The 15,996-nt window shown below is 42.2% G+C and overlaps 1 long non-coding RNA gene across 2 annotated transcripts; it reads right to left on the bottom strand.

Annotated features, from left to right (window-relative positions):
• Window positions 1-13,144: 13,144 nt before the first annotated feature.
• On the bottom strand, window positions 13,145-15,428 carry LOC101680187. 2 transcript variants are annotated; one of them, XR_001180697.2, is made up of 5 exons: window positions 15,065-15,428; window positions 14,797-14,967; window positions 14,414-14,525; window positions 13,688-13,781; window positions 13,145-13,311 (listed from the first exon to the last, which is right to left on the bottom strand). It is a non-coding gene; the product is annotated as an uncharacterized LOC101680187 (long non-coding RNA). The 2 variants fall into 2 exon arrangements; XR_001180696.2 differs by having other exon boundaries at window positions 14,797-15,418.
• Between the last annotated feature and the right edge of the window lie 568 nt (window positions 15,429-15,996).

The following is a 15,996-nucleotide window of genomic DNA, read 5'->3' as shown; positions in this document are numbered from 1 at the left end:
CTACAACAAAGAGTTTCTTCACTCAGTTATAATGGGCAAGTTTCTTTTTCTCCTTTTTCTCCCTCTGCTGTTTCTTTTCTGACGATACATTGGAGAAGTTAAACCACCATTCAGAGCAGGCAGGATGCTGCTTCCAAGAGCACACTTCCAAGAGCACACATTCCAACTGCTATGTCTGCTTGCAAATATACCATTGTTTTGACTATTGCAAAAACAAAGTCAGTCCCTGAGACCTTTTAACAAAGGGGCTTCACTGAACAGGGGGCTGAGTATAAAGTTGAGATGATATCACCAGGAGTCAGAGAAAATACAGATATTTATTTACAGAGAAGACCCTTGGAAACATTTCATTTTTGTGCCATGTAATTTCATCTCAAAAAAGATCATGGTGTTGGCCATCCCAGTACATACAAAGACTCTGAATATGAATTGAACCAGGTTTCTCTTTTGTCTCCAGAACAACACCGAAGAAGTTTATATATTATTCAAGTATGTGAGTCATGGACTATTTTGTGTATCTGTATTAATATATAAACAATCAGAGTAGAAAATCGTTTGCACAGAGGGAAAATGGCAAAGAGCAGAAGGGTGAGAACAAGCTGGGGTCAAAGTCAAATCTTTCGATCTCTATATATCTCCATTTTCCTCCCTTAAATAGAAACATCATTTGCCTTCCATGGTTATTAGGTTGCCCTAAGTAAAAGAAAACAGATACCTTACGTAGCACTGAATCTGGCACATAATAGGTCCTCAATGCATGTTATCACTCTTTCTCTTTCACTTTGTAATTGACACCAAATTTTATTTTGGGTAGACGATATTGGTATAAAAGCTGCTAGTGATAATAAAAGATGGGAACTGCTTCAACAATTTCAGCTTTTAAAGATTCCTTTTATGTTTCTTTCATTAAAAATGCAATTCCTCCTATAATCAATGACAACTTTTATTTTTATAAGGTTTATAGTCATCATTAAATCATTAGGAGAGGGGCACCTGGGTGGCTAAGGGGGTTAAGCCTCTGCCTTCAGCTCAGGTCATGAGCTTGGGGTCCTTGGATGGAGCTCCACATCTGTCTCTCTGCTCAGCAGGGAGCCTGCTTCCCCTTCTCTCTCTGCTTGTCTCTCTGCCTCCTTGTAATCTCTGTCTGTCAAATAAATAAATAAAAATCTTAAAAATAAATGAATAAATCATTAGGAGAAAAATCCTTCAACACAGACTGGTTAGGGTAAGCTAGGTTATGCTGCAGTAACAAACCACTATTTTTTTTTTTAACAAGATTTTATTTATTTGTTTCTTTATTTATTTGAGAAAGAGAGCGAGGGAGAAACAGGCTCCCTGCTGAGCTGGAAGCCTCACACAGGACCCTATCCCAGGACTCTGGGATCATTACCTGTGCTGAAGGCAGACACTAAACTGACTGAGCCGCCCAGGCACCCCAGTAATAAGCCATTATTAAAAACAATTACCCCAAAATCTCAGGGTCTTAAAGCAATACCAGTTGGTTTCTACTTTCTGTCTGCAGGTTCTGCTCCATGTTGTCTCCCATTGAAGACTTGAAGAGCTCCTTGTCCCTGTGGGAGAAGGGAGAAAGCTGGAAGGTCACATCCAGAAGACTAGATGTTCCAGCCTGGAGGTGACTCATGTCACCTTTTCCCATAACCAGTGGGTCAGTGGTCACATGGCGCCATCTAACCCCAAGACTCCAAGTTCAGTCCTACCATATTCCCAGAAGGAAAAGACCGGGATAAATGTGAATTACATTATTGGTTACTATAGTGGCTTTAGAGGACTTGTTTCCAATACGTTCTAATAAATGTCTTTTGTTGTACTTAAAATTGAACAGGACAGACTGAAAAATCAAACCGCCCCCCTCTAGGACTCCAAACATGTCTTATAATATTTTCCTTTAATTCACTCAATCCCAGGTGGTCCTGATTATCCATCTGAGGTATTTGGGGGTTTTTTTGCTACTATAATTTTTTTTTAATTTTTTATTTTTATAAACATATATTTTTATCCCCAGGGGTACAGGTCTGTGAATCACCAGGTTTACACACTTCACAGCACTCACCAAAGCACATACCCTCCCCAATGTCCATAATCCCACCCCCCTTCTCCCAACCCCCTCCCCCCCGCAACCCTCAGTTTGTTTTGTGAGATTAAGAGTCACTTATGGTTTGTCTCCCTCCCAATCCCACCTTGTTTCATTTGAGACCAGGTTTGCCCCCGACCCCTTTGGCACTGACTGCAAGCTCAGGTAAAAGTCCCTCTTCTGGCCATGGCTAGCACTCCCTTTTGCTCCCCTGATCAATAATTCTAGCTACAAAAAGCATGAAACATCTCAAAGACATCCCAAAGGCACGGGGCACCAAAGGGAATAAAAAGCAAACGCTGCTCAGATTAATGTTCTCCTCAGGCTGCCCAGGCACCCTTGTAGGGCCTGAGGCCTACAAGAGGCCAGTGGTGATTGGGATGCTTAAAATGATAGAGCTTGAACATTTCTTTATGAAATAGCTTTTTGAGCCTCTAGAGAAAGGAATTCTAGTTCAAAGAGTAACACTTTCCTTTTTCACAACCTGCTTTTTCTCACCAAGTGAGAAAGGACAAAGGAAAAAAAAAAAAAGAAAAGAAAAAAAGAAAAAGAAAAACAAAGGAGAACGCTACCAGGGATTCTGAAAAATATGTAATAATAACAACGATGTCTTGTTAAGTTTGAAAATAATGCAAATACTTGGTGTTGACAAAGGTGTGGAGGGGATGGGCACTCTTGTCCCTTGCTAGTGATAGCGTAAATTGGAAAAATCTTTCTTGAGGGCAATTTTAAAATATGCAGTAAAATCCTAAAAAAAAAAAAAGATAGAAATAAAATAAAAGAAGAAAGAAAGAAAAAGAAAAGTAAAAAGAAAAAAAAAGAGAAAAGAAAATCTATGTCCTTTCAGCAATTTCACTTTTAAGACGCGATCTTAAGGAAATAATCAGAGATGTGTCTAAAGGTATCTTTACATAGACTATCACTGTATCATTACTTATAACAGTGAAATTTACAGGGTATATAATAGGGATTCTGCTAAGTAAATTTGATACGTGAACTATAACCATTGAAAGCTGAATCTATTTCTATGTGAGCAGAGGGAACAGACTGGAAGGACACCAAAAAATGTTAAAGATAACATGACATAAGACTAGATACAACATTAAGATATGACTAATTCACACTTTTTGGCAATTTTTCCTTGTTTCTCTTCTTTTTTGCACATGCACATTATTTGGAAAAAAAATATATGAGCAAAACAAACAAAAGTAAACCTTCAGTGTGACCCCTTAGAGTCACTCAAGTATGCCCTAGGTACACATCCTTTCTCATCTGCTGTGTCCAAAAACATACATGTGGTGGATAAGGAGGTACAAATACTCTCATTTTTCCATTTTATACAATATCTTGAACTAGTTCTGTAACCACAGCTAGTCTGTAAAAAAATACCTGCAATTAGAATCAGTGTCTAATGATATAATCTAGGTAAACAGTCTGTATATTAATGATAATGTACATCTAAAAGTGAGCTGAAGCAGTAAGATACTTCAATTTCTTTTGTATTAGGTTATACATACTTTAATTTAAAAACATCAAATTTTAGTTAGCATAAGTCATATGAAAATGACTTTTTTTCTTTAAGGGTTAAGATGTTGCTAGACCCAGGAGATAGGAACAAATTGTTAATATATCACTTTTTTATAAGAAACACATTCTGACATTTGTTAATTAAACTTTTCTTAAGGTTTAATGCATTGTCAAGATAGGACATATTTTCAGGAAAGCCTTGTGATCTTACCAAGCTTTAAAATAATCCAAAAGCTAGTTTTGACATTCTAACTCATGTAGATAAAAGAGTATTTTAAGCTCATGCAAATCTAAAGAAACAGGGAAATTTGATTCATCCTATTAATTAGAAGGTAACAACGTAACGAGAGAGAAATCTTGCTTATTTTCTTCTAAAAAGATGATTAATGCAGGTTTAAAAGCCTTTTTGGTTTTGTTAATACTGTTTAATTATATGAGATTAATTTTATACACACCATATATTTTTTTTTGGTGGAGATGGGGTAAAAAAAAAATTGCAATCTTTTACCAAGATCACCTTTTGCACTTTTCCAATATTGAATAAACATGGCAATTATAAATTATAAATGCTGGCAATATTTAAGAGGTTCCTTGTGTCTTTTAATTTTATCTTAAGAATTTCTCCCTGGAGATCACTCGTTTTCTTGGGGTCATCCCTCTGTTCGATGAAATGAACTGAGACCAAAGTAAGGATAAAACCCATGTACTGGACATTATCGGATTACAGTAAAGGTGTTATCAGAACAAAAGCTTCCTACAGTTTGTGTAAATGTAATTAATGTGAGTGGCTTGGTGGAGAAGTGGATAAAACACTATTTGATCAGGCTTACAAAGAATCTTGGAAGGCCCCGGCCGGTGGTCATTTTCCAAAAGGCAGCGTGGTAGGGTGGACAGAGTGAGCTGTGGCAAGCAGCATGGCTTCTAACCCTGTGGTCTTCAGCCAGTGTCTCAAACTCCCTGTCCCATGTTCGTCGTGCGTACAACAGGTGCACCAGATCATGGCAATGAGCAAAGGTGCTAATGCATGTAACGGGGATGGCACATGAAAGGCCTTTCGTAAATGTTACTTTCCTTCCCTCTTCCTGCCCCCTTAGCAAAATATTAGGCCATCGAGATTCTGGTATCAAACATAGTGGATATAGTCATCGGAAGATGAAGCACTTCTTTTTTTTTTTTTTTTTTTTAAAGATTTTATTTATTTGACAGACAGAAATCACAAGTAGGCAGAGAGATAGGCAGAGAGAGAGAGAGGAGGAAGCAGGCTCCCCCCGCTGAGCAGAGACCCTGATGCGGGGCTCGATCCCAGGACCCTGGGATCATGACCTGAGCTGAAGGCAGAGGCTTTAACCCACTGAGCCACCCAGGCACCCAGATGAAGCACTTCTTAAAACTGGCTAAACTGGAATGAAATATTGGTCTGAACTGATGATTATAAACGGATGGGGCAAATGCTATAAAATATCTAGACATTTTGTGTAATGATGGTTTTTTTACAGAAGAGAATGGAAATGGGGGAAGGGGAGGGGCAAGCTAACAATGAATATCTATGTAAACCATTGATTAGAGGTCTGATTTGGGGGCCGGTCCCTTCAAAAAGTTACAGAAATAAAACGGTTTGTTACTTCTCTGGATTCAAATCGGATTCTACAACAACGGAGAATGTGAAAAAGGGAGTACTGACCTCCAAATTCCAAGTCAAATGAAAATACCCAGTTGAAATCTTTGTTTTCAAATGCTGCACAGTGCTGTCCACATTACTGGAGGAAGTGACTTCTAATTCTGGAGTCTCTCATGGGACGTTGTCTTGTTGGCAGATTCAAGATGTCTACAAGATGTCTACAATGTCTATATTCAGCTACCCAAGTGGCTGGAGATCTTCAGCCCTGGAGATGAAATGACAGAAGAAATTTGAACCTCACCTTCAACACCCTACATAAATTGTAGAATAGTATGGGCAACTGGGTGGCTCAGTCAATTAAACATCTGCCTTCAGCTCAGGTCATGATCCAGGGGTCCTGGGATTGAGTCCCACATTAAGCTCCCTTCTCAGTGGGGAGCCTGCTTCTCCCTCTGTTCTTCTCCCTTCCCTTGTTCTTTCTTTCTCTCAAATAAACAAAATCTTAAAAAAAAAAAATTATCACAGTAGTTGCTCGCACTTCCTTAACAGTGTCTAAAACATGCCTGTATAGCAGTTATTGTCACAAATTACCATTTTAAGAAATGTGGGACCAAGTTTCAAGGATCTAAGGCCATTGTTTAAGATCAATGGAAACTAGAGTTGTCGGCAATTTACCATCCTGGATTGGAATCTGGATCAAACCACAAAGCAAACATGCTGAAAAGAAATTGAGAACATGGAGAGTTTTGCTGCCGATGGATTGTGAGTTCCAGAGGCAAGACGGAAGGGTGCAGGCAGACAGTTGGGAAAGGCTGGAGAATGGGCAGAGGAGCTGATCTGTGGGGATTCTTGATGATCAGACCATGGTCAATGAGGAGTGGGGGACTTCTGGGGTGGGAGAGCGGCACTGAGGAAAAAGAGCGGATTCAAGGCAGGCAAGGTGGGTGGGCAGCAAACACAAAATAATGACATTATTGGGACATTTGGGGGCCTGAGAACATGAACTACTAATATACTTTACGTAGAAAGAGAGCACATACAAATTAAGTAAAATGTTAATAATCCAGAAATCCAGCGAAACCTGTGTTCATTGTTCGATTCTTGTAACCTTCATGTTCGCTTGAAACGTTTTTTTTTTTAATTCTTTAATAATTTTTTATTTTTATAAACATATATTTTTATCCCCAGGGGTACAGGTCTGTGAATCACCAGGTTTACACACTTCACAGCACTCACCAAATCACATACCCTCCCCAATGTCCATAACCCCACCCCTCTTCTCCCAAACCCCCTCCCCCCAGCAACCCTCAGTTTGTTTTGTGAGATTAAGAGTCACTTATGGTTTGTCTCCCTCCCAATCCCATCCTGTTTCATTTATTCTTCTCCTACCCACTTAAGCCCCCATGTTGCATCACCACTTCCTCATATCAGGGAGATCATATGATAGTTGTCTTTCTCTGCTTGACTTATTTCGCTAAGCATGATACGCTCTAGTTCCATCCATGTTGTCGCAAATGGCAAGATTTCATTTCTTTTGATGGCTGCATAGTATTCCATTGTGTATATATACCACATCTTCTTGATCCATTCATCTGTTGATGGACATCTAGGTTCTTTCCATAGTTTGGCTATTGTGGACATTGCTGCTATAAACATTCGGGTGCACCCGAATGTTTATCGCTTGAAACGTTTTTAAATTAAAAACTCAGGAGGAAAGAGAGAACCTTGTGGAACCAAGCAAGAGGTCCATTTGGCATAAAGCAGAGCCTATATACAATACCAGAACTGACCAGCAGTAAACCTTTCTAAGCTCCTTTACCTCCCAAAACTGTCCCTTTCTCTCACAGGATACAATTAACAAACAAACAAACAAAAACATGGTGTGGCCTGCAGGCTGGGCTTCTCTGAATTCCAGCCCTCCCTCTGACCATCCCCTCCAGGAGAGACATCTAAGGGCTTGGTCCTCGGTCTGAGCCTCAAACTGTTCTCAACATTCTTGAACCTTACCCCTTTGACAGCTGATGAAAAGCATGCCCCTTTCTCTGCATGCTCTTCCAAGTACCAACAAAATAATACTAATAAATGGGATTATAGAGGGAAATGATTATATTCAAATACAGTTTTATAAATATAATTCTGAAGTGTAGTAGAGCAAGTATGTGTTTCTTTATTGACACATCAAATAACAAGAGTTAGCCAAGGATTTAATAACTACTGGTGACTTAATAATAACTGATTCGAAATAGTGATGAGTGTAAACTCTATGTGGAGAGATCTACAAGTATAAAGAGATAGAAAAATGTCAGTGGTTCTTATTGATGACCAAGGGTGGCTAATGCTAATACTATCGTGGTTTATTGTGATCATTCAGAATTGAAAGAAATGCTTTATTTCTATTATTCATTAGTGCCTGTCTAAAAGGACAGACCACCCTCAGTCTAAGAATCCTGGTAAGGAGATAGACATGTGGCCAGCTCTGTATTCGATTTGGTAGGACCTCCTACCATTATTTTCTGTGACTCTGAGAGTTTCACTAACTGTAAACTGATAATTAAGTGGTTGTTATGGTCCCCTGGTGTCTTGCATCCACTGCTGAAGATTTTAAAATGATGTCATGGTGAATATTCATGACCTTCTCCAAAAGCTTTAAGAGTGGGGCTGTGTAATTATCCATCTTTGGAGCACCTATTATCTAGCCCTTAACATACATCATTTATAAGTTTTTGAAGATAAATGCTATATTTTTAGATCTTCTCTGTATTTCACATTCAAATTAAGAGCCCAATTAGTACCTGTTCTCCAAAACCTGTTTCAACTAAACCAACTAAGCAAATCTACCTTAACATCAAAAACTTTGATTTTTTCCAAATATTATAAATTAATTTTTTAAAAAGTCTTTCTAGTGAGATTTCTCATTTATACAAAGAATAGGTAAAATACAGAATACTCACCTAGTTTATTCAGTGGACCATGAGAGTTTCAGGAATTTAGTTCTATCATGTGTTGAACAAGCTAAGCATTGAGATTGAAGGCTATCCAAACCCTGTCCACTTGCAGCAGATTCCACCTCATTTGGGTTATTTCCAATAAGAACATTTGGAATGACATAATTAGAAAATAAATTAATTAATTAAATGTGTGTAAGAAAAAGTAATCCAGGTAAGGAAACAAGCCGGAAAAAAAATTATAAGACATAGTTATTGCAGGAAAACCTCCAGGAGACCATGTGAAAAGGAATCGATTGTCATTAATTTTAGAAGAAAAATTAAAACTTCCAGTTTACACAGGAAGTCAGGTTTTTCTAAGAAGTGAATGGCAAAATAGTTGCCCCATGGAACCTTTAGAAAGGAGCACTGAATGGTGACAAGGACAATATTTTCAGGAACATTCTCATAGGAGGAAATGGGATAAATACAGCTGATCGTGTCATATCCCAATGACTTGGCTGAGATCAGAGTGTGAGTTCTCACGGACTCTTTTTAACCACATGTGAATTTCAAATCAATCCCTTTGGGCACTAGGGGTGGTTGGCCCTTAGTTTTTAATGATCCCATCTAATGGCACACATGCCCTTTTGTGATCTTGGCCCCTTGAGTGTGGACAGGATCTGTGACTTGTTTCTAACCAGTAGAATACACTGCATGTGTTGAGATGTTAACTTCATGATAATTCTACATAGGACTGTAACTTCCATCCTGCTTGCAGACTATGGACTCTCTCCCTTGCTGGTTTTTATGGAGTAAGTCTTCTTATGGAGAGGTCCATTGGGTGAGAAACTGAGGGCAGCCAACAGCACTGAGCAAGAAACTGAATCCTTCCCATGTCACAGGAGCTTGGAGGTAGATCCTTTTATAGGAGAACCTCCAAAGGTATCCCAGCTCTGGCCAACACCTTCCCTGGTAGACATGCCCATGGCCAACACTGTTACTATAACCATATGAGACCTTGAGCCATGCCTGCACTTCAGACAACAGAGACTGTGAGATAATAGATACACATTGCCTTCATTTGGTAAGATTATAGCAACTTCTATATGGGACAATAGATAGGGAGTCCACAATACACAATAAATGGAACACAACTTCAAGATCTGTAAAGCAGAGTGTGTGATAATGCTAGGCTGAATGCACCCCTCTGGCCATGCTTCAGAATATCAGGTAGCGTTGGGTTTTGTGTTGTGGTCACCTTTCCAGCTGTGGATTTTGACACCTCAGGCTCTCCTTAGTACAGATGGCAAATCACAGGTCCCTGGTTTATATATGAATAACTTCTCCAACTACCGAAATTAGAGATGAAATGTGTGCGTGTTCAGGTAATGAGAAAGTCATAAAAACAGAAAAATGAAAGGTAAACATGTGTATTGGGCTTATGACAGGTGGCATGGTAAAATTCCACTAGCTTCTTTGAGCCTCTCCGTGCAGTTTGTCACACAATCCAAGAAGAGCCAGTGTGTTTTTATTTTTATTTTTTCTTAAGATTTTATTTATCTGATGGAGAGAGACACAGCAAGGGAGGGAACACAAGCCAGGGGAGTGGGAGAGGGAGAAGCAGGCTTCCCGCTGAGCAGGGAGCCCAATGCAGGGCTCAATTCCAGGACTCTGGGATCATGACTTGAGCCAAAGACTTAATAACTGAACCACCCAGATGCCCCAGAACCAGTGTCTTTAAAAAAAAATATGCATCCATACTCACAGGGGAGCTGGGGTTCCAGGTGAGGGCATTCAGTAGAGAGAATGATGTGTTTTAAAATAACAACAGCTGTGTTTTAAAATAACAACAGCTTTAGAGCCCGGAAGTGGAAGAAATAAATTCTTCATTTGGTTATTCATTCAACAAATAACTTCTGGGTTGCCTTCCAAAAACCAGGCCCTTCTAGATGGTGGAGGTAAAGGATGGAGGAACCTAGCCTTACCACCAAACTCTCAGTCTAGCATGGACAAGAGCTCTGATGCTGTCTTGTAGGAATAGATCCTAGCATATGCTTTACAAACATTGGCTTATTTGATTCAGAAAACAGAAGTTTGACTGAAGTTAGGGAGTCATAGGGCAAGCAAAGCACAAACTGCGATTTGATCCTGAGTCTTCTGAATTTAAAAATTGCTTTTGGCCCTGTTACTGTCTTCTGCCTTAATAAGAGTCTCTAACTTTACACAAGTTATCATGTAACTATAAAACATTCAGAAAATATAAGCAGATCAGTGAACAAAAGTGTTCACGTGATCTCACTGCATTTCTATACAGCTGTCTTTCTGTAAGGTTATATTTTTGTGGACAGACGGACAGGTAATTATCTAGGTGAGCCTCATTGGACAAGAAAGTTGTGTTTGATTTTCCAGGCCCTTTGAGGTTTCTTGCTTTGAGGGATTTTTGCAGACAGCTACTTAAAATCAACAGCTTTTCTTACTCTCTTAAAAGCCTAACCACATAGAAAAGATGATGTTTCCTTATCTCATAGAAAGAAAGAGAGGGGTTATCTTTACTGATCAAAACGAGAAAGAAGCACTTTCTGGACAGTTAAGAGATTAAAAAAAAAATTATGGCCCTTACTTAGAGGGGTGAGGCATAGTGGAGGAGATGGGGAGCCCTCAGAGAAGGGAAGCTATGGGTTTCACCAGTGAGGCTGGAGCCCAGGCACAGGGCCAGCCCCAAACATGGCACAAAAACCAACAGCACCCTCTGCATCTAAGGGACTACGGGGCCATATGCCTAGGGATATAGCGTGGAAGAAAGAGTGTTTGCCTCAGCTAATGACTGTCACAATGGCCTGAGGAGTCCTCCCAATAATTTGGGACTCCTTCAGACCCAGGGATTCCTGCACAACTCTTAAAAGGAGAAAACTCCAGTTATGAGTGAGAGAAAACATTCTAAAAATATATATATTCTGCATTCTAGCACCAGGGGTGTCGGGAGATGGATGGAAAGAAAACATGGCACTTTTGACACCCCTGACTTTATGGGCTAGCCACAAAACCCATGCTAGCCACAAAACCCATGCTTCCTTTGCCTGTTATGCCAGCATTAATCTAGAGAGTATGGTCTAGCAGACACTTCTAAAGGCTACTAAGACCGCCAAGGCAGGATCTCTTCACTTGTAGTCTATTGAGACTTTAATTTTGACATCTGGTGAAAACCATGCCCCTTTCTCTGCATGAAAGAGAAAGCACATTAAGAATTATATATATCAAGTGCCCAGTGAATCGAGACGATGTCTTTCTCAATTTTACAAGTAAGAGTCAATCAGTAAGTCTTCTCCAGAGAAATAGAACCGGTAAGACAGAAATATAGAGGATAGATAGGTAGATAAATTGATTGATAGATATAGAGATGAAGAATTATTTCAGGGAATTGGCTGACATGATTATGGAATCTGGCTAGGCAAATCCTAAATTTAGGGCAAACCATCAAGCTGGAAACTCTGAGGCAGAAGTAGATGCTACAGACTCGAAGCGGAATTTTGTCTTCCTCTTGAAGACCTCAATTTTACTCATAAGGCCACTCAGTTGAGTAAGGTCACCCAGATGATCAAAGATAATCTTTACTTAAAATCAACCAATGATAGCTATTAACATTTATAAAATACCATCACAGAAATACACAGATTAGTGTTTAAGTGAAAAACTGGATACTGTAGCTTACCAAGCTAATATGTAAGACTAACCAAGTTGATACATAAGACTAACCAAGTTGATACATAAAACTAACCATTCTACACAGGAACTGGGAGACTAGGAGATCTGGCAGCTGACCTGGAGCTCACCAGGTGGAGGAGGGAGCGAGGGCAGGGTGCACATAGAAGCAGGAAAGCACAAGGTAGGCTTTGTGGAATGTTGAGCGGTCCCATGAAGCTAAAACCAAAGAGGAGGGGAGATGAGCTGAGAGTAAATTGGGATTTCAGGCCAATGAGAAGGGCAATGGAAAGTCCCCATGGAGTTTTTCTTTATAACTTGATCAAATTCAAGATCTAGAAAGACCAGTCTGGGCAATGGTGGTGGGGGAGTAGGTTTGGAAGGTTTAGAGGAGATATGATAGTCTGAATTCCAGCACCAGCAGTGAGGATAGAGGAGGAAGACAGGAGTGGGAAGGTACAAAAGAGCGAATTCCATAGGCCTCATGGACCTCGGTGCCCGTCACCCACCGTGTTATTTCCTTCTCTGCTTAGACGTGCTTTTTACCTCTTTGCCAACCCTGCTGTTTTGAGCTATATCAAGACAGGGCAGTCCTGGCCATCTCTAGTAGTGGAGACAACATATGTAATGATATCATGGCTACACTTGTCTAGAGAGCCCTGAACCCAACATACGGATGTATACCAGCAAAAACCACACACATGCACACGCACACACACCATCGTTCACTGCAAACACTGTTTCCCCCACATTTTAGTTTCACCCAGGTACCTGTGCACTCGGGAGTCCCAGAAACAGTTTCAGAGTCTAGCTTTTAAGGCCATTGACTAGAAACCCAGATTTTCTCTCTTCACAAAATGACACAGCAGAACTTGAGGGTATATGGCGAGTGGGTCGATAAATACCTTACATCCCCAGTTCCGTTTCCACTACAATGCCTTGAGCCTTACCTCTGCAAAGCAAGAAATTCCTGTTGGATCAGAGTCTGATGGGATTTACCTTTCTCCAGGGTTTTCACCACAGCTGCTACTCACAGTAAAGGCGATGGTCCCTGAATCTGAGACCCGTGAAGTGCCCTCAAGATCGGCCGTGTGGAACTGAGTCCCACCACCACCCCCACACCAGTAGGAAAATGGGGTGCCAAAGTCCTGACCTGAATGCATTCCCACCTGTCCCACTGTCTCCTCGATCCCTTCATCTTTCTTCCTGAGCACACCAGATGATACCAAGATTTCTTCCACCTCCCTTATCTCAGCCTTCAGAGAAGAAGTTCGACATTTGTACACACCAGTTTGAAATACTTTTATTCAAAATGGCATGGGCTGAGCACACGTGCCAAATTCTGAGCTAAGCACCAGGGATCCAGAAATGCATGAGAAACAGTGTCTTGCCCTCCAAGAGCACAAGAGGAAGAGCCATCACGACAGTGAAGAGAATGTAGCCTTAGCCTGGAATTGGAAAGCAAGTAAATGTGAAATGGGGTTGGCCATGAGCACACATCATGGAGAAAACGTGTCAGGGCTAGCATTGCACACCAACAGTCTGGGGACTAAAGAGCTCCCTTGGGACTAGCTCAAAAGTTGGGGAGGAGCCTGGACTGAAACCTCCCCCAGAGGGCCAAGTGATGGTGTCCCATCTGGAGACTCCTGGTCATTCCCAATCGAAGGCAAGGGGGAAAGGAAATGGGACTGGTGTGCTACCCTATTCGCCTCCTTTGTGGTAACCAATGGAGGGACTTTGGTGTGGGAGTATGATCAGGTCGGGAACTCCTGACCCTCAGGGACAGTAGTATGGGGGAAGCAAGGTGTTTCTCCTCAGTGTCACCTGAGTCAGTGGGCTATGCACTTGTGTGCAGTCAGATGGCTCCCTCGCTTTCAAGTCTTTTGGCTCCTTTGTTGACTTGAAGGTCAATCTTTGTCTGTGAACGAAAGAAAAAGAGGAGGCTAAGAAGCAGAAAAGTACTCAAAAACATCCAGATGTCAGAGGGGAAGAAAGTGAGTTAGTGGAACAATGATTTCTGAACTTTCTCACTTTGTGGCACACATGGAAAAGCGTAAGCGAAGAACACATTGGGGTACAGGGATGTTTGGCCAAGACCCACCCAGCTGCCCTGGGGACCATGTACACCAGGATCCTCACATCCATGACCCATACTGACGGAAAAGCTGAGGAGACCTCGCTTCCACCAAAAGAGACAAAAGAACGAGAGAAATATTCAAAGATGGAAATAGAAACCAAAGTCATGGAGATCACCGAGGACAAGAAGTGTCCAAGGCAAGATTCCAGAAGGCAGAGGCTGAAGAGAGGGAGCAGATCAGGCAGGGAGAGGCTGTCTCCCTCAGAAAGTCACCTCTGATTTTTAATTCCTAAGAGCAGCAGGAAAAGGGAGAAACAAGTGAGGCTGTTCCTCTGGCCTCTCTCTGTCCTGGCCCCACTCTGTTCCTCTCACCATCTCAGGCAGCAGCCCTCCGGATTCAGTTAATGAAGAGGAGAGGAAGAAACAAAACTCAGCGTTGGCTTTTGGGAGGCTGACTCAGCTCTGCTACCTACCTTCCTTCCTCCATGGGCAACACTGGGCCCAGGAGGCCTCGACAGCTCTCCCTGGAAGGCCTTCCAGCTGCAGGGACATGTCATGGCTTCTGGGAACTGTTGCTTGGAGAGTCTATGATGGGGGAGAAAACAGAGGCATCAGGACATCCCTACAACATAGGAAGACTGCTTGGAGCCAGGGCTCTGTGGGCCAACCTCATGCCTGGGTACCCCTAACAAGAGGCTCCTGGCTAACCTGAGGAAGTAAGATCTCTGGGCTGGAATTCTGCCAGGCCCATTTAGGAAATCTAGGGTGTGTTTTCAGATGCTTTCTCTTGCCCTCCCAACCTGCTCAGGAACACAGCATATTTTTCTGCCTTTACCACCCCCAGTCTGGCTTTTACCCCAGCTGCTGGTCTGAAGAGGGTGTTGATAACTTGCACTGAAGGACACAGAATGCTGGCTGCTTGGACTGTGTCTTTCCCACAAAGGAATGGTAGTTCAATAAAAGCCTGCCCTCCATCCCGGGAAGGACTGTAATGCTGGGGCATCACTTATCTGAGCTAGGATGGCATCTGGAAGAAGAAGAGAGTACTTAGCAAAGGCAGGAGCTTTCCCAGGCCCCTGAAATCCCACCCAGAACAGCTTATGCAGCCCTTCTTTCGCTGATACCCAGGCTGCCCCCAGGAAGCCAGGGATCCAGCAAGTTTCAGATGGGGTTCCCTGAGCTCAGCGGGAGCAGAGCAGCCTAGGCGAAACAAAAGGTCTGCATTGAGCCGTTTTAGAAGTCCTGGCTTCCAGAGAGTTCTGCATCCAGGAGCTGCATGGGAGAAGTAGACGTTCAACTGGCCAAGTGTCGCAGCACACTTAGAGCCCTGAGAGGCGGCCCTGGAAACTCCAACGGAAGCAACTGCCACTGGAGATGGGGGAGGGGCTGGCAGCCCCAGAGGCCACTGGTCTCCTCCACTGACTCTCAGTCTCCCGCCCTCCTGAGGAAAGCAGAGGTTCTCGGACCTGAAGGGAGGACGCTCATGGTTCCCACCTCTCTTAGGGGTTCAGAGAGACAACTGGGTAGCTTGGGAATCAGCACAGACACCCCTCCTCAATTAATAGGTCCTGAAGGAAAAAAAAAAAAAAAAAAAACCTGTTCCTCTACACAAATATATACAGTTACATAGAGATAGATTACCAGATGGCTGCCATCTACCAGAAGCAGGTTTGCTAGCACTAGAGGGGAGTGAGGACAATGGTCCGGGCAGCTGACACTGAACTCAGGCCTTAGGCGTAGCAAAGGGAAAGGGAAGTGGGGGCTGCTGGGGAAACAAGGCTGTCTGGGCTGGGTCTGCTAAGTCTTGCTCTCCTGCTGACCCTAACCACCCCTGACCCACCTGAGCCCCAGTTATTGTGAAAGAGAGCCATCGAGAGATGATTATGCAGGAGGAAAGGAAAAAATTTCAAGGGCAAATTGGGGATGGGGAAAGAGACAGAGAAAGTTAGAGATAAAGCAGAAACTCTTGGCAAGATGGGGCAGTGACCCTCAAAAGGAGGGGAAATGGAGGGAAGTCAAAAGGAGCAGGGTGGGTGGGTGAGGGAGGAAAAGGGGG

This window comes from Mustela putorius, unplaced genomic scaffold (genome assembly GCF_011764305.1).
Source record: "Mustela putorius furo isolate JIRA1106 unplaced genomic scaffold, ASM1176430v1.1 tig00003972_pilon_pilon_pilon, whole genome shotgun sequence".
Lineage (NCBI taxonomy): Eukaryota > Metazoa > Chordata > Mammalia > Carnivora > Mustelidae > Mustela > Mustela putorius.
This window is presented reverse-complemented; position numbering and strand designations above follow the sequence as displayed.